Source organism: Equus przewalskii, chromosome 6, assembly GCF_037783145.1.
Source record: "Equus przewalskii isolate Varuska chromosome 6, EquPr2, whole genome shotgun sequence".
Classification (NCBI taxonomy): Eukaryota; Metazoa; Chordata; class Mammalia; order Perissodactyla; family Equidae; genus Equus; species Equus przewalskii.
Window position 1 is genome coordinate 27,839,479 of NC_091836.1, and position 21,041 is coordinate 27,860,519.

Below are 21,041 nucleotides of genomic sequence, written 5' to 3' on the forward strand. Positions count from 1 at the left end.
GGGTTCCTTTTCGGAAAACTGAAGCCCCCTCTTCTCTCCGAATAGAGCGTGAACCCGAGCTCTGCTCCCTTCGCCCTCACCTTTGTTGTGAGTGATTTGTGGGATTCCCGCGAAAGTGACCCATCCAGCCAGTGTTGGCGGCCAAGCAGGCACTCTCCCCTCAGTCCTGATCACCAGCCACCACATCCGGGTGTGGTCGGCTTCCTGCCAAGGCGCCTGGGCCCTCTGGGTCCTTGGCAGCCCGAAGTCTGTCCTCTGCTCCTTCCCTCTGTACCTCCTACCGCTCCAGAATGTCTCCTCCAGAATGAGGCAGACAGACAGACGGGGTTTCCCATAAAGAGAACCTAGTCCTCCCCAGACGCCTGACAAGACAATGCTCCCTTTGCCCATTGCTGCCCTTTGCCCAGCGGGCAGGTGCGGAGGGGAAGTGGCCTGTTCCTGATAAAGTAAGTTGGAGCAGGAGGAGCATGAGGATGGGCAGGAGGGCACCACTTTCCCACTCTTTGGGATCTGGGGAGGGAGAGGGGCGAGACTCTCCGTTTTTCTCTGAAGCGATCTAATTCGACATTCACATGAATACTCACACACTCACATATACATCTTCTACATTTGACAAATGTAACCGGGCTTTCTTTGTACCAAACGCTGTGCCAGGCTTGGGGATACAGAGACATCATCGTTACCCTAAAGGCACTCATTCTAGTTGGGGGGCAGGGAGGAAGACAACCACAGAAACGGATGCTGGGAACAAGCGCTTAATATGTGGTGTGTCCCAGAGATGCCCACACAGGATTTGGTGGGTCTGGGAGAAAGTGCCCACTTCAGCCTCCGGGTAGCAGAGAGGGGGCCACTGGCTGAGTCATCTGTCAGACAAAGGCCTGTGCTGGAGGGGGAGGCATTAAGGGGACTGGATTTCAGGTGGCCCGGGTCAGCTGAGGAAAGGCACAAAGACCAGCAACAGCCGACTGAACAGGGCCCACAAACGGCTGGTTGTGGCCTGAGCCTAAGATTGGGGAAGGGAGAGGCCTGCAGATGGTGAATGCCGGGTTGGGTAGCCACCAGGACGGCTTTACGCTGGGGAACGCCTTGTGATAGCCCCGTCTGGCAGCCAGGCACCTCCTCTCTGGCCCTCAGTACTTCAATGGCCAGGGCTGAGTTGGGTTCATCGCTCTGGTCTCAGACTCTGCCTGGCATATTTTAGGAGCCGATTGGATGGGTCTGAGGGGGCAATTCCAGATAGACCAATGCCCGCTAGTTCCCTGCTCATGTCCTCCCACCTCTCCACCCTAGATAAGGCTTCTTTGATCTTCTGCTCTGAAATGGGCTTCCAGAAAGGTTGTGTCTTGGGCTGGCACAGCAGCCTGGGGATGGGTTAGTGGAGAAGATAGAGCCACGTATGGTCACTCACTCACCATCTTTAAACAAGCTCCTAAAACATGCAAACCACCAACATGGGTATCAGGCAAGGGGTATATGTGTTTGTGTGTATGTGTTTGTCATGGGTTGCAGGAGACAGAAAAAGGAGCCAGAGAGAGAGCAAAGGAAAATAAGACAGAACTTGTTTACTCAGAAAGACGAGTCACTCAACAAATGTCTTTTTGAGTACCTCCTGTGCTAGCTACTGAGCATACAAAAGTGAGCAACAGCCAAGACCCTACTCACATAACTATATTATAGGATGGAAGCTGTCCACTGCCAAAGAGAGCCAAAAATGCTGGCATCTTTTGAGTGAGTGCTTCTCATTGTGGAGAGCAGGAGAGGCTTCTGGAGGAGGTGGCATCTGACCGAGCTCTGAAGGGTGGATCAGATTTGGACGAAGGGAGGCCAAGGAGAGACTTTCGGTGGAGGGAACAGCTTGTACAACAAGGACATGGAGGTGGCAGAGGTCGGGGCCTGTGCGGGAACAGCAGGCGGTCTGGTTTGTTCTGCATTGTGGGGATGTGTAAAAGAAAGGGACAGGTAAGTGCAGCCTGGTGGCAAAAGGTCTGGAAGGTTTCCCTCCATGGCGGAAAGAAGCAAGGGCCGGATCATCGGGAGACGAGGCTCTGCTCCCTGCTCTTAAGCTGGAAGCCCAGGAGCCATTCCTGCCGCTTCTCTCTTCTCCAACCACCATGTCCCAATTCAAAAGCAAACGCTGGTGATTCTGCCTCCAATATATGTCTTAAGTCTAATGACCTTGCTCCATTTTTACTGTTATCACCCTTGTCCTTGCACTCATGATTTCTGCCTGATCCTTGCCATATCCTCTGACAGTATGGCCAGCGCACACTGAGGGGAGGGAGTAAAACGTAATGGTCAAGCACACGGGATTCTGGTGCTAGACTGCCTGGATTGGGATCCTTAAACCCCAGCTCTGCCACTCAGTAGCTGTGTGTTCTTGGGCAAGTGACTTAACTTCTCTGTGCTCAGGTTCCTCATCTGTAAAAGGAGGGGAAATAATAGCACCTATCTCATGGAGCTGTTTTGAGGATTAAATTCATTAAACACATTAAGTGCTTGGAAAGTTGCCTGGTGTACAGGAAGCATGTTTAAGTGTTAGTCATCGTTATTACTGTACTCTCTCTCCCTACATCCAGTTTTGCTCCGCTCTGCCATTGTGCCAGAGGGATATATGTACTTTTAAAACTTTTTACTTGGAAACAGTTTCAGATTTACAGAAGAGTTGCAAAGAGGGTACAGAGTTTCCATATGTCCTTCATGCACCTTCCCCTAATGTTAATGTCTCATATAACCTTGGTACGTTTGTCAAAATGAAGAAATCAGAATTGCTGTAACACTGTTAACTGAACTTCAGAATTTGTCCAGATTTCTCATTTTTCCGCTAATGTCTATTTTATGTCACAGGATCCACTCCACGATTCCATGTTGCATTTAGCAATGGACTGTCTTCTAATGCGAGTGATCAGGCCCCCGCCCCTGAGATCCCGCCCGTGGCCTGCCAGCCTCTGGGGCCGGTGCCAGGTCTGCAGCAAGGCCTATGTGGCTGCTGCGTCTGCAGCCTTGTCCATGCAGCTCTGGGGTTTCTGGTGGGAGCCGCTGGGCTTCCCTGAGGTTCCACCCACGATCTCACCTCCTCGGCCTTCACCCAAGCTGTTCCATCTGCACCAATGCTCTTCCCCTTCTTTTTGGCTGGCTACTTATCTATCATTTAGGGCTGTTTGCATGTGTCACTTCCCCCGGGTGGCCCACTCTGCCCTTCAGACCAGGAAAGTCCCCTCCTAGATGCTCTCACAGCTCCCTTTGTAACCACATCAGTAATTGCTTATAATAGTTGATTCATTCCCCACCGGGCTGTCAGCGCCCCCAAGGCAGGACCATGTCAGTCTTGTTCCCCACTTTATCCCTCCCACCTGGAACGTGCCTGGCACTCAGTAGGCATTTAATGAAAATGTGCTGATTGACTAACTTGCATCCTGTGCTGCTTTCTACCAATTGCTTCTCCTCTCTGGGCCTTTTTTCTCCTCTGCAGACCAAGAAGTTTAATTTGTTCCATGGTTTTCCACTTGTGCTGTGAAAGCCCTAGAATTTCCTGGGTTCCCCACTCCCTGCTTCAATAGGAGCTGTGTTTAAAGGGCATGTTGTTTTAATGCTTTTTAAACATCAGGCCTCTGAGAAAGATTCTTCTTAATGGATTCTGCTGCTTAAAAAAGTTTGAACCCTCTGACATATTACTGCGTTAGATATTGTGTATAGTTGCATTATTTTATGACTGTGACTTTTTTTCTGCAGGCAGTGGTGAGCCATTGAAGGTTTCTGCACAGAGAAGCAGTTATTGGGAGCTGTCGGAGCTGTGCTTTTAGGAGACGAGTCTGGCAATAACGTGGGCAGGATGGACAGAAGAGGATGGTCAGTGAGGGAGGAGGGGAGCGAGGAGATGGGGTTGTCATGGAAGCCAAGCCAGGAGCGAATTTCATGGAGGGGGAGGTTGCCTACAGTGACTGATGCTGCAGAAAGCAGGTGGGGATCAGAAAGCATCTTAGGAAACAATGGCCAAAACACCAGTGACCTTTGAGAGAGTGGTGTTGGTGGCAGAGCAGGGGCACAACCCAGATCAAAGGGGAAGAGAAGCTAATGGAAGGAGAGAAAGCAGAGGAGCAGGTGTCCCCTTGCTTTTGAGGAGTTTGGTGGCGGACAGAATGAGCAAACGGGATCAGAAGCTCAGAGAGGGTTAGCATGACAGGGACAGGGACTTATTTTCCCCTTCTTTCATGGCCCAATCCAGGCCTACTGAGCACCTTGTAGGCAGAGGGAGCAGAGCTAATGGGCAGTGAGGATGGAGAAACAAGTATAAGAAGTGAAACAGGGTGCCGTTCATGGCCCAGGCCCTGGAGGAGGCATGGGTGGTGGGACTAGGGTGGAGGAGGGGTCAGCCTTGGAAAGGAGACGACACACCTTTCTCTGAGCCTGGAGGGAAGGTGAAGAGAGTGGTGAAGATGGAAGTTGTGGGGTGGAAAGCAGGGAAATTAATAATAAGGTCATGGCAATAAAGCAGGAGTTGAAGTCACCTGCAGAGAAGATAGAAGGTGGCTTCAGATTTCATAAAGGAGAGGCCGAAGGCGACAGACGGGCAGCGTGCTTAGCAATCTTCCAAAACCTGAAGGGAAAAGGAACAAGCCTAGTCTGTGCACCTTCAGAGAGAAGAGTCAGGACCAACGGGCGTAAGTGTTGGGGAAGCAGACTGCAGTTCAGCCTGGGGAAGACTGGTCGGGGAATCGACAATGGGATGAGCTCCCCGTCCCTTTCAGACTGAGACCCCGTTTATCAGGGATGCTGTGGCTGGGATTCCTGCCCTGGCATCGAGAGTAGACCAGATGAAATCCACACTCCCGCCTGGCTCTGAGACTTCGCCACTGCGGAGTGACCACCCGCACAGGACAGGCACCTGCCCTCACCTTTCTCACCTACCCCACAGCTGGCGGCAGTGACCAGACAGAGTCCAGCCCTGAGGAAGGTGCCATCCCCAGGAAGCTGTCCCCGAGCCGTCCCTCCGCTTCCACAGGCTCTTTCAGAGAGGCAGCTGTTGGCCTTGGAAGAGGCCCAAAGTCAATACAATAAGGACTTCCCCTTTGGCCATATCCCAGGCCCCTCTGTGTCATTCAGTAATTGGTTAATAGAGCTCACTTTGATGTGAGGGGAGCCCTATTAAGAAATCCCCAACGTTCCCCAATCGCCTCAAATCTGTGGATAGAAGATCAACTTGAACATATATTAGAATGGTACGCTGAGTGGGGTCACCCTCTCCTGGGTCCCCAAGCCCCAATCTGGGTCAGTTGAGGCTGAGGTCAAGGGAAGGGGAGAGGAGGAGGGGGAATCCCACAGAGGAGGTAAGGCCAAAGCCCTTCCCAGCCCCCGAGAGGACCCACTGGCCTGGGCGCCCCTTTCCCTAACCTCACGGGCCTACCTCACCCTGGGCTGTGCTCCCGGGGGTAGTTGAGAAACCACAGCACCTAATTACTGTTATCATCGCCCTGGTGGCTGTGGTGATTATGATGGTGCCTCTGTATCCCACAGTGCTTAGCAACTGTTAATTATTGTTGTTCTTACGGAGATCACTGCAGAGCCTTCCTATTGCCACGACCATTGCTCTTGGGGACAATGGATGAGCTGAACGCAGCTGCCCCCCAGGTCCAATGATCTACCATGTCAAAGTGACACCAGGAGGGCCAGCAGGCAGCCAGCCTCTCCCTTGTGGGCCATCGTGTCCCAGGGATCTCCATGGCTTTTGGGGCTGGAGCTCTGAGCAATGATAGAAAGGCCCCAGTTCCATCTTGAATCACCTAGTTCTCCAGAAAGAAGGGATTCCAGAAGGTAAATTGGTCCACGCCCTGCTCTGGTCAGAAGGCCCTTCATACACTCCTGTGAATCGCCACATCCAAAGTCCTAAGGAATTCTGGACGTGATTGGAGGCAGCGTTCCTGAGTTGCAATGGGAATACTTAAAACTCAACGGTGGTACTGACAAGAGGGTTTCAGTGAGCATCTGCATGGACCAGGGGGCTTAGCCCAAGAGGTGGGAAAGCCCGGAGCATCCCCGATGGAGGAGGTCAGAGGGAAAAGGACTTAGAGAGAGGAAGACACTCGGCCTTCCTCCCATGCTCTCTTCCCTTCGATGGTCCTGTGGGTCCAGGAGGGGGGTGTGGTGGTCATGATAATTGTCAGGATGGGCTCCTCATCTGGGGGAACCAGGCATTTTTTTTTTTGAGAGCCATATGGAAGCCAAGAAATGGAACTTATTGTAAGGGAGGAACAAAGTTCCTGGGTCAGCCCAAGCCCTACAGAGAAAGTGCCGGTGGCTGCTGGCTCTGGGAGCATGGAGACGCTGCCACACCTCCTTCCCTGGGAGGCCGTGGCTCTTAACCTGTTTGGGCCCCAGACCTTTTCAGGGTCTGATGAAAACTACGTCCCTCTGCCCTGCAGACGGCACACATGCACAGGACAGTGAATACCCGGCAGGCTGTAGAAGCCTGGCCGGGCCCTTGAGTTGGGAAGACCTGCTGTGGAAGGGGTCCTTCAGGGGGGAGGCAGCCCCGAGCCCAGACTCCCTGCGATCTGGGCTAATGAGGGATGTTACTGACATGGAGGAGCCTGAATGAGGGAAATCTAAACCAGATTTCTGTGATGTGAAGTGAGAAGAACAAGCACGATACACACACTGCATTGCAATTCTGTAAAAAAAATATGCACCTAGAGAGAGAAAACTGTGAAGGCAACATGGAGAAATGAAAACAATTTGTGGGTGTGGGATTTTTATTTTAAAATTTACTTTAATATCATTATAAAGTTACTTTACTAATAGAGTGAATCTTTTCCTATATTATGTAAAGTGCTTTTCCTCCAGAACGGAGTTTCTGAGTTATATTGTATTTAGGTTGATATTAATGCTCTGTACTCCTTGAGCACATGCTTCTGGGGAGACGAGCTGCAGGCGGGTGCCAAGTGGCCTGGAGGTGACGTCCAAAGGGTAGCTAACACTCACACCCGGGTGGGTCACTGAATTTCGAGAAACCTCAGGAGGCAGCTGAGCTGGCAGAGGACACGTGCTTTAGAGTCGGGAGTCCAAGGTTCATGTCCCGGATCCGCCTTTTACTAACTGCACAAGAAGGGAGACCAACTGTCTCAGTTTGCCTGGGGTTGAGGGGGTTCTCAGGACACAGGACTTTCAGTGCTAAAACTGGGAAAGTTCTGGGCAACCTGGGGTGAGTTGGTCATCCTATTAATGACCCACCATGCCTCTCTGTGCCTCAGTTTCCTCATTTGTAAAATGGTGTTGATGACTTCCAGCAGCTTTGTAAATGCATTGTGTAAACTCTACCATCTTCACACCTGTTGGGGATGATGATGATGATTGGGGGGTGGGGCGGAGGGGAGGGAGTGGGGGAAGGGGTGGTCCTCCCCACCTTGAGCTCTGAGAGACCAGGAGCCTGTCCAGACACACACCATGATTTTTATATGGAGAGTTTAAGGCAACTGCTCTCTCACAACAGGCTTTTAGTAATAATTCACTTGGCAAATATTTATGGACCACCTGTGACCAGGTATCATGCCAGGCATTGAAATTAAGCCATGAACTACTGAGACACGCTCCCTTCCTTCCGGGGCCGAAGTCTAATGGGGAAGAAAGGCTGTGGGGGGAAGGAGGAGGACAGGAAGCTGTAGGCCTGGAGGAACGCCAGGTGTGTGGGGACCCTTCCCTAGTCTGGGGGTCAGGAAGGGTCGGGGAAGCATTCCTTCAGAGGTGAGCTGAGCCCCGGGGGGTGAGGACTGGCGAGCCAGGGATGGCACATGGAGAAATCAGGCAGAGGGACAGGCAGCGAAAGGCCCAGGGGGCTGGGAGCATCGAGTGGTTCAGTCTGCCTGGTGCAGTGCAAGAGGAGAGGGAGGGAGGGGGGCTGGGAGATGCGTGCCCAGGTTGCGTGGGCCTTGCCCACTGCTTTAGGGAGTTCGGACCTAATCCTGAGGGCAACCGTGGCAGGGGCATAGCAGAGGAAGGACGTTTCACACCTGGCCACTCGGCAGCCCCAACCCCTGTTATGCTGGGATGGTGCTCCTGGGCCAGGCATGGGTTTAGCTTGTTACCGTCGGGTCCTCTGGTCCTGCTCCCAAGGCCCTCGAGTCTGGTCCTTCTGCTGAGCGTTCCTGTGACTCCATGCTTGGTGTAGTCAATCTACATCTTCCCCTGGCAGGAGCCCACTGCCTGGCACTGACTGTGGTTCCAGAGAGCAGAGTGGCAGCCCCCTCCTAAGCACGCTGCTGTCACCACAATGTGTGTGTGGGCTTGATGGCGGTGTGGCAATGAGCTCAGGGCATGCAGGGGGCTCATGTAGCTCAGGAAGCCAATAAATAAAAAACAGTTACACCAATCGGCCCAAGAACAGGGAGGCGAGTGTACACCCATGTGCATATGCCTGCACACACATGTGTGTGCACACACTCAAATGCCTCACATCTATACCCACACTTTCACTGAAAGTCAGGCAAGCACGTGGACAGATTCCCTGCTACCTACAGGAGATGAATAGGTACACATTACATTACATCCATCCAACTCTGACACGCATATCCTGCAAATGCTCTCTATACAGACTCCAGTAGATGCCTGCACACCCACGCCGGCCACACCTCCCTATATCAAGTGTTTAGCAAAATGCCTGGAACATAGGATTATCATATTATAATATTTTAATGTGATATTATATTAAGACACTCGAACCTGTGTTTAAGTACCAACGTGCTCATACACACGCACAGATATTGCCCCATACGCTCCTTTAAAGGCCAGTGCAAACACAAGAACCCCATCCTTCCACGAAGCTGGGACATACACCCCCATGGGCGTGAACAAGCTCATTCTCATAGACACACAAGTAATTTGCTCTCCCAGTTGCACCTACACACAATCACAACAGCAATAATAATAATAGCAAAACCAGGTTGGGTGATTGCTTTGCATTTTTCAAAGGGCTTTCAGGCCTATAATCTCATTTGATCCTACGGCAGCCCCGTGAGGGAGGTGGGTGGAGCAGGCATTATTGCCCCAGGTTTACAGTTGAAGAAGCAGAAGCCAGAGAAGTTAAACATGCCATCTGGGAGGCGGCGGCAACTCAGATCTGACTTCTTGGTAGTGAGCTTCTGGGCCCCGGGGCCGGTTTGACGGCCTCCAGCTCTCCCCGAGGACAGCCACAAGCAGGGCAGGAGTCTGCTGCTAGATTCTGGAGTCCTGGTCAAAATAGGTCCCAGAGTCAATCGGGGCTGAGAAGTGGGAATTGGAGGCTGATAAAGGGAAACCACCATCATTAGAAATCCCATAAAGTCTTATTTACAACTCCTGTCAGAGGAAAGGAACAACTGACTGCTTTGGAGGGAAAAGCAAATACCGATTTGCTTTAGGACTGCCCAGCCTCAGACAGTTGGTCCTGGGAGGGCCCGGAGGTCCTGGGGTGGGGGGTTCTGTCCCTTCTGGGCTTTCCCCAACTCTGTGCACGTCCTCTCCCCTCTGACCGGGCTGGCCTCTGGGTCCTTAAGCTCTGGTTCTAGAAGAGGAGAGAAAAGGACCAAGAAGGGGCGCCCCCTCCTTCAGAGCCCTCTCTCCTCCCACCTCACAGTGGAAGCCTCCCTCTGTTGCTCAGTCTTGAGCCTTCAGGACACATTGAGCGCCGTCTCCTACCTGCTGGAGCCCAGATGGGAACACGCTGCCAGCCCCCTGATGCCTGGCCTGCCACGTCCAGGGAGGGGAGGCCCTTAGGATGAAGATCCCTCAGACCCAACAGCTTTGAGAGGTGATGAGACAGCGCTCTTCAAAGGCCTGAGCTCAGTCGTGGAGGTGGCCTCATGGGGAGAGGACCGTGCTTCTGATGCTCCTGCGGTTTCCCTCTGCTTTCATCATCACTGTGTGCCTTAGTTTCTGCATCTGTGAAATGGGATAGTTAGACCAACCTTACATGCTGCTATGAGGATCAGAGGAGATGAGGGCGCAGAGGCCCCCCGCACAGGCCCAGCACGTGGTTGGGCTCCACGGTGGCAGCCTCCCGAGGAGCCCTCCACTGCCATGGCTGGAGGGATGACGAGAGGTGATTCCCAGCCTCCTGGGTGTGCCAGCTCTGGCTGGGAGGTTGGAAGGGAGGGAGGGGACATCTGTTTGACACTCTTGTCAGCATCCATTACCTGGTGTGTATTTTCCCAGGAGCTGATTACATTACAGCGTGTGTTGATAAACATTTGGAGTTGGAGCGGAGTGGAAACTGAGCAGAATGTTAAGCGCGTGGTGGTTTGGTCAGGAGATGCTGAGAAAGGGCTGGCTGTGTCAACGGGAGGTGGTGACAGGGCCCCAATCTGGTGGCTTCTTAGCCCGCCAGACCCCTTTCTCTTTCTGTCTCTTTCCTCCCTATGTGTCCTGCTTTGGCCCCCGGCAGGGCATCCAGACATGGCCCCAGAAGAGCAAGTGACAGCAGAAGTGCAGGATTCAAACTCAGGCAGTTATGGGTTCCAAACCCAGCTCTGCCACAGACCGGCTGTTGGCACCTTGGGCCAGTCCCTTAATCTCTGTGATCCTCAGTCTCCTCTTCTGTGAAGTGGGCTTCACCTACACTCCACAGAGTGAAGTGGAGGTTGAACGAGAAGACACAACCATGCACGTGGAACTCAGCACTCAGTAAACGTGGGTTCTTTCCTCAGTTGTCGCCCCAGCCTTGACTGTGATTTGGCTGTTAGGCAACTGTTTCTTATGTCTATTCAGGACTAAGAGGAAGGGGACTCATGTTCTTCACAATGCAAACTTCCCCACTCCCAACCCTGCTTAGGGCTGGAGCAGGCGGCCCAGGGTGAGCGTGGCATCTTCCTCCCTACGTCTTTGTGTACCTCTGCACGCCTGACAGCTGGAGTTTGGGAATTATTCGCGCAGTTATCTGACTGAGGTCTTTCTCCCTCACTAGTCCACAAACTCTCTGAGGACAGGGACGGTGTGACCTGGTGACAGTTGAACGCTCAGGACCTAGCCCAGTGCCTGGCACCAGAAGGAATGGATGACTCGCACCCATCTGCTTGGTCCAGGCAGAACGGTCAAGATAACCCCCTCAGAGTTCTGTGGCCTCTTAGTCCGTGGTTGTTTCTGAACTCAGGGCACTGGCTGTACCTCTCACTTGGGCTTTGCCATAGATGACCTTGGATTAATTTTCCTATGGGTATCTCTTGTCACTCCGAGGCTGTGGGCTTCTAGAGGACTGGGGGCATTTAGACCTTCAAGAGAGGACCTGCGACAGAGAGCTGAGGCCTTAGACATTCAAAAGACATGAATAAATGAAGGAGGGGAGGCTGCTCCTTCATCCCTCCCTCACGGCTGTGGGTCCTTGGCTAGGCACCTGCCACCCTGGCTCTCCCGCCGGTGCCCAGGCGCCTCCGACGCTGCAGGGGCGCCCCGCAGAGGGGAGGCGCACGACTGCGCAGCGCCACCTAGCGGGCGCGGGGCGGGGGGCGCGCGGGTCTTCCCTGGGCTATGGGACAGGCGAGTGGCCCACCGCGCAGCGTCGGGAGGCTCCAGCCGCTCCCCCTGTAGGGCCCCATCCTCTATGTCCAGAGAGTTTGGACACCCTCCGGGGAGAGTACTCCTCCCGCGTTCCGGGGAGCCCTGGCCCCGACGGCGGCAAGTCGGGGTTGCGCGCGCCCGGGTGCCCATGAGGTGGCCTCCCACCCCTCCCCCTGCACTTCGTGTCCTGGTTCCCGTCCCTCCGCAGCCACAAAGAGGCCATTGATTGGGAAGAGTAGCCGGGTTGTGGTAAGGAAGCTGGAGGGGACACACACGCACACACACACACACACACACACGCGGGCCCCGCCTCCTGCAGCGCCCAGCACTCTCTGGGGGATGGGGTGGGTGGGGAGGGGTGCGTGGGACGGCCTGGGGCTGGGTGTACTGGTCCTGGGGGGAAAGCTCTGCCTCTAGGATGCTGACTTCTCGCCCTCTCCTCCTTCCCCTCCTCCTCCTCCTCCCCCGCCTAATTTTTGCATCCACCTTTGGATGAATCAGCAGCAAACAGTTCATCCCGGGCTGTCCGACCTCCCCATCCCCCCGGGGTGTGGTCTCCTCTCCCAGCAAAGATGTCGGTGGCACTTAGGGGCCCTTTTTAATACCAGGCGAAGCCAATATTGTTAGGAAGGGAGAACTGCTGTCGCAGCTGCTGCAAAGACAAATAATGTGCAGTAGCGCATCCCGGCCTGATAGGAAGGTGTGAATGTGCCGGCTCTCTGGTTCATCAGCACTCGGTCCTCCCCATAGAATGGCTAATAGATGGCACACAGCACCCAGGGGAAGTGCGGGAGGACTGTGTGAGGCGTGGTGCAGGAGGGGAGAAGGCAGGGGCAGGAATCACTTTGGCTGGGGGTGAGGCTTCTGACCCTGCCACAAATTCCTGCTTCGTTCCTTCCATATCTTACCTCTCATAGCATCCGAATTCTGGGCACCCTGACTCATTAGAGGCGGGGGTTGCCAAGACTGCCCCAGGTCCCCTCTCAGTCCACCTACATCAGAGGTAGAACCAACCCCTGGCTACCTTGTCCCATTGCTGGTCACCTGCCCCACCTGTCTCAGAGCCAGCCTGCACTAGGGGTGGGGGGGCTGGCAGTTGGTGCTCATCAAAAGAGAACTGGGCGTGGTAGGGAGCAGGCTCCTTGAAACCCCACTTGGCGCCTCCCGCAAAGCTCCTGCTTGCCACCTGGGTGCCTGTGTGTACACAGGAACTGGCTGGGTGCTGGGGGAAGGGCTGGGTGAGGATGCTGGCTTGGCTGGTTTAAAACAGTCCTTCCTGGTTCCCAGAGACAGTGTGGAGAGTGTGTCCTTGTACATGTGTCCCGATTTGTGGGCAAGGCTGTGCCCACGTGGCTGCCAGGAGATGTGGGTTTAGTCACATATTCACAGTCTCTTGGGGTTGGAAAGTTCTTTGGAAAAGATCCCTTTCCCCCTCTTCTGCAGTATCTATGCAAAATGCTCATCTGGATTGCTCTGCTTGATTGCTCCCCATGACAGGGAGCTCACTACTTCTCAAGGCAGTCCATCTCTGCTCTGACAGTTGGAATACTGAGTTGGAAACTGTGCCAGGCAGCCTGGACAGTACCTGCCACCCCCACCCCTACCCCTGACCACAGGAAAACAAGGTCAAGACAAGGTGTCAAGAAACAGCATCCCAATATGGTTATAGCCAACATAAGTGATGCACATGTATTCACTCTAGAGATCTTCATAGCGATCTCTGAGGTCATGTTTGTTGTTACACCGTTGTTTTAAAGAGGAAACTGAGACGCAGAGAAGTTAAGGCATTGCCTGAAATTTCACAGCCAAGAACAGGAAAAGCCAGGATTCAAAACCTTGATGTCTGGCTCTGCCTGAGCTTACTTACCACATTATATTGCAGACTCTACCCAGAGAGAGAGACAGAGAGAGAGAGAGAGTGTGTGTGTGTGTGTGTGTGTGTGTGTATCTTCACCACCATTTCTGGGACGCAGAGCTCAGTGGTGTTAGAGGCAACTGGACACCCTGGACAGGAAATTAAGACATTGGGAACTGCTTTTCTTCCTCTCCCCTACCCCCGCTTCCCTCCTCATCCCCGTTGCCCTCACCTGCATCTAAGTTAAAAGTCATCGTGTGGGGCGGCCCCATGGCCGAGTGGTTAAGTTCGCATGCTCCGCTTTGGCAGCCCAGGGTTTCACTGGTTTGGATCCTGGGCACGGACATGGCACCACTCGTCAGGCCCTGTTGAGGCGGTGTCCCACATGCCACAGCTAGAAGGACCCACGACTAAAAGTATACAACTATCTACTGGGGGGGATTTGGGGAGGAGAAAAAGTAAAAAAAAAAAAAAAAAAAAGAGAGAGATTGGCAAGTTGTTAGCTCAGGTGCAAATCTTTAGAAAAAAAAGTCATCTTGTGAGCACTGGTGCGTTCAGGGCTTCTCCTGAAGTGAGCAGCTCCGTCTGGGAGTTTCCAGGCCAGGACACACGTACTGGCCAGACAGACAGTAGGGGACACACTCACAGTGACGTGGCACAGGATAACCGTGGTTGGTAGATGGGAAATAAATGGGGAAGATCGGTATTTATGTTCCACACCAGCCCAGGGTTAGGTGGCGCACGGTTCAGAGAGTTTTATGTGCAATTTTATGTCTAGACAGAGTTTGAGATGAGGTTATCACTTCTCTTCTAATTAGTGCAAGAAGCCTTCCCCGGGCGCTGCTTTCAGGAGCAATCCTGCTGTCTGGGATTTGCCATCTGTCCCCAAGAGTGAGAGTGGGGAGAGGAGGGTGAGGGAATGAGCACTAGATTGGGAGTCAGGACACATGGATCTTTGGCCTTGGGCCTGGCACCAGCTAGGTGTGTGACCTTGGATAAATCACCCTGCCCTTCCAGGTCTCCACTTCCTCACCTGTAAAATGACAGGTTAAGACTCAGTGGTCTATCAGGCCCCTTCAATGGATGTGCTCCCTGAAGTCTGTCAAACAGGGCTGTTGCGTGCAGGTGGGCAGGTTGTGCACTGTGCAAGGACACTTGGTGGAGAGGTGGATGGGGGCTGAAATCCAGCCTATGTTCTTCTCACCAGGCCATGTCCCCTGGTGGGGCTGCATCCCCTGGAGAAAGACAGACTCTTTTGTGGTCTGCACAGAAGCACCACATGGACCAGCAGTGACCCTGCAAGGTCCCCATGCGGATCGGCTCCCAGTGGGTGGAGTTGGAGTTGGGGGCGGGGGTGGGAAGGGGAGTTTCTTTGTCAGAAAGTGAGGTTGTGGGCTGGGAGATAGAGACTATGTGGGTAGGAACAAGCACAAGTCCCACGGTCCGTGAACTGCCAGAGAAAGCTGGCTGAGCAGGAAGCAGTGGGGAAACATCAGCTGGGAGCTAAACTCTGGAGAGAAAGGGAAGTTGCAGGAGCGGGTGGGGCTGGGGAGGTCTCAGCTGATGGGATGGAGCCTCGGGCTGAGGTCGGGGTGTCCCTGGGAGCAGCGATTCTTCCTGCCCCCCAGCCTGGCTCACTCCCATCTCCAGTCACCCCAAAGCAGCTGGTCTCTTTGGAGAGGTTCTTTCTGCCAAGTTCTCTTTTAGACGGAGGTGGGAAGGACTTGGGTGTCTCTAGTGCCCTCTGAGAGGGCTGGGGACCTTCAGGGGTGTTCCTGTATCCAGAGAATGGTGTCAGAGGCCGGCTCAGGGCCAGGCTGTGGTGAACAGACGTGCGTGAACCCTGTGCTCAGGGAACTGAGTGGCTGGTAGTGTTTTCGTCCACAGGCCTCAAGGGAAAGGGCCCTTGTCCCCTGAGACGGGGAGGTCTGTGGACGTTGTTGGACAGTCTGGCGCCCACACCGGCCTCGGTCTGGTCTGAGGTGAAGGATCTTTCCCGGGAACTGAAGACTATGAGTGGCTACCAGCTGGGCTCTTTGGCTCCTGAGAAGTAGAAGATCTGTGGGGACAGGTTTCTGAGCCCCCACCCCCGGTATCCGAGGAAGATGTGGGGGTCACTGAGGAGGAAAACTAGGGGTGAAGGGCTTCTGGAAGGGGGGAAGGGGAGGTGGGCAGGCTGGGGGGCTCTTTTGGGGCAAAGCCTCGCTTTCACGTGGTCAGGAGGAGGGGCTGAGAATGAGAATGGAGTGGGCACGGAGGGGGCTTGTTCTGGGAGGACGGCCCATTGCTGATCACAGATGGGGCCTCTGGAGACGGTTTCGTCTCCCTCCCCGACCCCCGCCTCCAGCACACGGCTGTTCACAGGAGACCTAGCCCTTCCCATCCTGGGGGGTCTTCCCAGAACATCTCGTGTTGTCTGCTATTTGATGTTCTCTCACAAGAGAAAGTCCCCCCTTCTGTTTAACTTGGTGTCCTTCCCACAGCGGGTCCTGCTCATTCCCACGCGGCACAGCAGAGACAAGCTCTGGATGGAAACTGTTAGAACGGCCAACCTTTCCCAGCCGCCTGTCTCCTTAGCAATCCCGGTTGTGTGGAGATGCGACAGAGCGCAGTGAAGCCCCAGAGCTGTCATCTCTTCAGGGGCAGCCACAGGCGGGCCCTTGTGTCTGGGCTGCGCAGGACCTCCCCCTCTCCCAGCGCGCCCATCACTCCCGTTCTGTAAAAGAAAGGGGACCACAGGGAAGCTGATCATCTGTCTCAGCTCCCAGGGTGGCTGTGCCGAGTGACATTTTGTTTCTAGGATGTTCTCTGCCCCCTGGCTGCCTTGTATTCAGTCTCCAATACCCAGCAAAGTGAGACAGGGGCCCTGAGCAGCTCATGCGGGAGAGGCAGCTGTCCTGAGACGGAAGCAACAGTGTGTCCTCCACCCTGGATTATAGCGGCGATGCGGATGATAATGATAGTGATGATAGTATGAATATTAGAAAGCTAACGTTTACTGGACTCTTATTATTTGCCACGCTCTGTTCTAAGTGTGTACACACAGGTATTTGTTTCCTGTGCCTGCTGTAACAAATGACCACCGACTTGATGGTTTAAAGTAACACAAATTTATCATCTTACAGCTCTGTAGGTTAGAAGTCTGAACCGGGTCTCGCTGGGCTCAAAATCAAGGTGGAGGGCGGGCTGCATGCGTTTCTAGTGATTCCAGGAGTGCTACATCCTCTCACCTTCTCCAGCTTCCGGGGGCCTGCCTTCCTCGGCTTGTGGCCCCTTCCTACGTCTCCAAAGCCAGCAACGTTGCCTCTCTCTGATGCTCCTTCTGTCATCACGTCTCTCTCTCCGCTTTTAAGGACTCACACTGTTAGGTTGGGTCCATCTAGACGGTCCAGGATAATCTCTGCATCGGCAACGTCCCTCTGCCACGTGAGGTAGCACCTTCAGAGGTCCCGGGGATTAGGGCATGGACCTCTTTGGGGTCTGTTATTCTGCTCTCGCCACATACTTAAACTTTTCCATCTAAGGGACCAGTGAGGGAGGTACTGTTATTACCCCGTTTTAAAGATAAGAAAACGGAGGCGCAGAGAAGCTAAGTAACTCGCCCAAAATCACCTTGCTAGTAGTAATGTATTCAGAATTCGCATTAAGGCAATCTGACTCCAGAGTTGTGCCTGAGTCACTGTGACAAAAGCAGAACCACGGAGCATGTGGTAGAAGACGGCCAAGTTTCACGTGGTCTGAGGCCAAGTGCCCTAGATCAGCCACGCAGTGGAGCGACATGTGTTCACTGAGCACCTGCTGTGTGTCATGGCCTGGGAGGGCTCTCAGGAGGGTACGACGGAGCTCCCGTCTGAGCCCCGGGACTGAGCTCCTTCTCTTTCCACATCCTGTTGCTGTAGGAAGGGGTGGGCCCTCTTCTGCAGAGGGAACCCGGGGAAAGGATTAGGCTCCAGTGGGCTCAGGACCCGGGGGTCTGGGGGGGCCTGGGTGGAGGCCTGGGTTGCCCTGCCTCCTGCAGGACCCTGCTGGACAAGCCCGAGCCCGTGGGGGCTGGCTCATCAGGCCGACTGCTCCTGCCCATCCATCACTTTGGGGAATGGGCCCTCTGTGAGCCTGGGAGCTGCAAATCATCAGAATTAAGACCAATTAGAGGGGAACAGCAGCCCCTTGGCAGGGCTTCCGGCCACAGAGGTGGCTCGGGCACTTTATGGATGTTTCCTTTCATTTTGTGATCCAGCTGGGAGGCAGAAACATGCCAGCTCAGCACAAGGCCTCGTCTAGATGCTTCTGAGCAACTTGGAGGGAGGGTACCGCTCAAGATCTGCAGCCCCCTCCTCTCCCATCACCAGCACAGCCTTCCTGTCCATGGGGACCACTAAAGTCAGCGTCCAGTCTGCCGGCCTCCTCGGCCTTGCTGCGGGCTCCTTTCTCTTCGTGCTCCACGCTGCCCTCCATGCTAGACTCTGGAGAATCGAGCCTGGGAGCGGGAGGAGGGAGAGAGACAACCACAGGTCACTTTCGGGCTGCGGGTTGCGTGGCCTGCCCTGCCTCTGCTTCCTCGCCCTCTGTGCCCCCTGTCATCCTGGCCCGTTGGAAGGGCTGCCCGCTTCCCTGCCAGGGGAACTCCTGAACAAACCTCTCCTTATTTTCTTCCAGGGAAAAGGAGACTAAGCTGTCAGAAGCTGTACACTGTGGCCTTCTGGTGGCAGCAGTGGCAGGATGGTGCCATAGGAGTAAGGACAAAAGCAAGAATAAGTCTCCAGTTTCCCAGGTCCTTTGCTATCTTTAATCCTTGCCCCTTGCCTTTGTCCTTCACCCCCTGCCCTTCCTGTGGTGAGAAGGACAGAGATGGGCCTGTAACTATGGAGAAGGCTGGCACGGAAGGGGCCTGAGAAGGGCAGAGGCTTCTCTGGAATACGGGGGGCAGAAGTATCTGGGACAGGAGAAAGCTGGTTGTCTGAACCCTCCTCTGGGTGGGAGCTGCGACATTGCAGGGGTGAGGCCTCCTCTGGGTGGGAGCTGCGATATTGCAGGGGTGAGGCCTCCTCTGGGTGAGAGCTGCGACATTGCAGGGGACATTTCTTGCCCTAGCTCTGCCCTCGGGTCTGGTTTTTAGGATAGGCCCCTGTGCTGGATTGAGGTTGCCTTCTAGACAGAGACCCAAGTGGAGTGGAGGGGCTGTCTTGGCCTGAGGCCTCTGAACTGGCCATTGTCCGTCTTCCTTCACTTCTTCTGTCACCTTGGGGGAGCAGCCCTGGACTCTTGGCCATGCCTGACTCACCTGCAGACAGGGCCTCGTGATGGGGACACCAGGGCCAGGTGGTGTGTCGAGCATTGAAGGGAGACAGAGCTGGACAAGGTGATGTCTGTGCCCCGGCTAGCATGAGTGAGCTTTGGGGGAGGGGGGCAAAGTCCCCAGGGAAGCCTAGACCCCTGGATGCTTGGGGACAGATGGATGAGAGTAGCAACAGGGGCAGTGGCATAGCCTCTGCCTGGGGACCGGGCTGCTCCACGCAGACTCAGGGCCGGCCCTCCTCCGGGTGGGCCTTCAGCTGAGGGCCTCGAAGTCGTTCCCAGCTCTGCTGTCCTACGACTCTCATCATGGTGACTCTATCCTGTGACTCATCTAACTGGCCTTGGGCAGGTGGCTTAACCTCTCTGTGCCTCAGTTTCCTCATCTGTAAAATGGAAATAGTAATAGCATCTACCTTGTAGGATTATTAGGGGATTAAGTGATTTAAATATGTAAAGTGTATAAAATGGTACCTACTGCTAGTACTATAAGCTAGTATTGGCTATTATTATAGTTATTATTACTCAAGGTAATATTATTAAAGACCATATTAAGTTGTCTTAAGACTGCAGGGTCTGGAGTCAAGCAGACCTAAATTGGAATCCTAGCTGTTCCACTAACAAGCTGTGTGACCTTGGCAAAGTGGCCTAACATTTCAGGGCCTCAGTTTCCGTATCTGTGAAGTAGGTATAATAATCATAATGCCAACCACATAGAGCCATTGCGATGATTAAAGGAGACAACTGAATAAATCTGCTGGACGCCCTGTAAAGTCCCCAGCCCAGCACTGCTTCATCCTCCTGGCTGGAGAGCAGATTTAGGGGTCTCTGAGGGAGCTGGTACGACTCCTGACGGACAGCCGTGACCTTCCGAGTGGCCAGATTGTGCCAGGAAGTTCCATAGGAAGAGTGTCTGCTCCTGATCAGACAATGGCAAGACTCTTGGTTCAGTTCCCTGGCCCCCCATGACCGGAAGTGGGTGGAGGTTGTGGCAGCCCAGGTGACGGAGCCTTGGCCCTGTCTGGCTTCTCACACGGAGAGTGAGCGGACACATGGCCGTGGGCAGACCCGTGAAGGGCACAGATGGGCTTTGTCCCTGGTGGGCGTGTGCTGCGGGTGATGGCATGCCCAAGGGGTGGGACAGACTGGGGAAGAGCGAGCTGAACGTCACACAGCGACCCGCAGATCTGTTAGGTCCCCTGTCACACACTCTCAGAGCTCCATTCTCTGTCTTTACGGCTCATCGCAAGTTGCAAAGATGTAAATTTATTAGTGATTATTGAGCGTCTGTTCCCCCCACTAAAGTGTAAGCCCTTCGAGAGCAGAGACCATGTCTGGAGGGCTCACTGTGGGATCCTAGGGCTTGCAATAGCACCTGGCATGTGGTCAGTGCTCAAGAACTTTTTGATGACTGAATCAATAATATTAGCAGCTAATATTTATTTGGTTTTTATTATGTCAGCCATTGTTCTAAGCACTTGACATGTATTAATCCCTTTAAACCTCACAATACTCCTATGAGGTAGTTATCAATATTATTGCTATTTTACAGATGAGGAAACGGAGGTACAGAGAGGTTAAGTAACTTGCCCAAGGGCACACAGCCATCGACTGGTGGAGTTGGGATTCAAGTCAGGCAGTTTGGCTTCAGAGTCCATGCTTTTAGCTGCAATGCTATACGGCTTCTCAGAAGGAATGAATGAATGAACCACATTAGGTGTTTATAATGTACACTGCATTTGGACAAAGGAGTTTTGGGGGAGGAAGTGAATGGTGTGACTCCTGCAGATTAGGCTGCCTGGTACTAGTGAGCGGGACACCACGGGCCCTGCTCACCTGGAGAGGGACAGGGAAGCCATGAAGTCCCTTGCAGGAAGTCTCCTTCCTGTGGCCACCCCCTCCCCATCAGGTGCTGACGGGTAGGGGTGACTGTGCACTCAGGGTCTCTCACTTGCTGTGGCAGTTCCTGGCTCCCACTGATGAAGGAAGTGCAAGGAGACCAGGGGTGGGCGCTTGCGCCCCTGAATTCCCTGTCCGGGTCTCTGCCTCCTCTGTCCCTAGATGGCGTGGGAGTGGGGGACTGCTTTGTCACTGCAGGAGGGGGTGAGGAAGGCAAGCCTGGAAATGCTTCTGCTCTCCTAGCCCCCAGTTCCTGCCACATCGGTCCCCAGCTGTGCCCCCTTCCTGTCTGATGTCCCTGCACCCTTCAGCATTTCTCTTTACGACTGCTGGGTTCCTGGCATGCCTTGCTCTCCCTTCCGGTCAGACCTTGCCCTGCCACAGTCATCTCCTGCCCATGCACTCGCCTCCCCTCCTGGAGCCTTCCCATCGTGGGTGATGAACAGACGTGGGAGCATCGTCCCCTCGGCAGCCAGTC